Genomic DNA, 2,190 nt, shown 5'->3' on the forward strand with positions numbered 1-2,190 from the left:
TGCTCAGAACATCGATCACGAAACCCAAAGGCTCTTTTCAGAGCCAAAGACGCCCTCACTGGAAAGTGCTGGATCTCTAGTGGCTAACGCACGAGATATATGCAAATAGAACAGCATCCCTAAAGGGTACTGATATCCTATTTATGGCTCTTTAAGGCAAACACGTAAAAGAGCTGTGTTGTTACTAAAAGTTGCTTTCACATATACGATGTTGCCCTGGTTTCTCTATGAGCCATTTTAGGGAGAGAAGGAAATACTATTTTTAAAACCAGGCGAGAGGAAATTGTGTCTGGTCCTTGGTGTTTCACTTTAAATAGACGTGGTAATCTTGAGTGTTTGCTTGCCTAAGAATCTATCCATGTATGTTTGGATATGAAAGTTAAAAACCAAAAAGGGCACATTTAATTTTTTGCCAGGTTGTCTCAAGACACTTACAATGACATGCAGAAATAGCAACTTCAGCTCATTTGAGGTAGTTGTCAAATGATCTGCACATGTGAATGTGTCATTACAGGAAAAAAATGATGTATTGACTCAATGGTGTGCAGAGGAGCTTAACACTTGCACTAAGCAACAAGTGGATGCAATGTGGCCATTGATTCATCTAGATGCCAAGATCTAGTTTTGATTCTAAGCCTTATTTAACTTAAGCAGTTTTGGTAGTGGACCCTCTTTAAGATTACCAATTAGCTATTCCTCAGTATGGTCAGCTGGTAGTCTACTCAGGAGTGCTCTCTATAGTTAAATCCATCAGTTCTTGCTAAATGTAAGTTGTCTCCATCACAAGGACTATAATCCAGAAGATTCAAAGGCTTTCTGCATTTTGTGCCCAATTTCTTTCAGATGTGCTGTACCCCCTCAAAAAAGTAAAAAACAGCATTACAATGACTTTCCCTTTACCAGTTTTTATCCTTTGGGAACAGTCTTGCTAACATCCTATCCTGTTCTTGTGACTATTAGCCTCTTTTTCGCACTCCATCAGGCAATATGCCACTTTATTTAACACAGATTCTGTCACAATAGTCTGAATGTGGTGTAGCAGTTAAAAGCATGGGACTGGGACTCAGACGATCAGGGTTCTAGTCCCCGCTCAGCCATGGAGCCAACTGGGTGACTTTGGGCCAGTCACAGACTCTCAGCCCAACCTACCTCACAGGGTTGTTGTTGTGGGGATAAGAAGGAGGAGGAGAATGATGTAAGCTGCCTTGAGCCCTTTGTAGGGAAAAGGCAGGATACAAATCGAAAAATAAATAAATAAAAATGTCAGTTTAAGCAGACCTCCTGGCTGCTGCTCTTTAATGGTTGGTACATTTATTCCACCTATTTGTGATTTGAAGAAATATTGAGTTTAGATTCCCTACAATCTAAACTCAATGTTGGACAGAACCAAGATTCCAAATTCTCAGTGGTTGTAGACAAAAACTTAGAAATTGTATAGTATCAAGTACAGAAGAGAAAGTCAGAAAAGAACTTCCAAGCATGATAGGATTAACTTCCTTATAGGTTCATCCCCTACACCCTGAGACAGCATTGGAGGATTCCCAGCTCCCAATTTAAAGCAACTACTCTTATCTTAGAGCTGGGAACTCACCCCTGATCCTTCAACACCTCACAATTGACCCAAAAAACAGACATCAGGAGTCGAGGATGGAAAGCCAACCTTGGAGAGGGATAAAAGAGGGGGGTGTTGGCAGGAGAGAGACAAGATTAGACAAGGGATATCTTTAGCTTCCTCCCCTCAGCCTCTTTTTGACTGCGGGTAAGTGGAAAAGCCTATCTAGCAAAGATGAGATTCCCGCCACTCCTCGCATCCTGCACAGGATGCTCATAAACCTCTACCTTTGGGTGCTTACAGGCATCACACCCCCTATGGCTGCTAGCAAAACATCAATTTCCTTTCCTTTGTTTCAATAACTGTGATACAACTTCAGTATAGACTTAATATAGACTGTGTTTCCTTGGTACAAAAATGAAGGATAAGGGAGGGCTCAGAGGTACAGGATTATTGTATCTTCCAATGGAACCAGCACCAATCCTCCCTTGAACTGATGCTGCACAGATTAAAATATGCATGGTAAATGTCCCTAATGATGTTAGCTACTTTCTATATGCAATATTTGACAGGGATTCTGGGTTAACTCTTTCCCTTCCTAAGCTCAATGCATTAATACAGATATCCAATCAATAAAG

The sequence above is a fragment of the Varanus komodoensis genome, unplaced genomic scaffold (genome assembly GCF_004798865.1).
Source record: "Varanus komodoensis strain SLA01 unplaced genomic scaffold, ASM479886v1 scaffold8, whole genome shotgun sequence".
Lineage (NCBI taxonomy): Eukaryota > Metazoa > Chordata > Lepidosauria > Squamata > Varanidae > Varanus > Varanus komodoensis.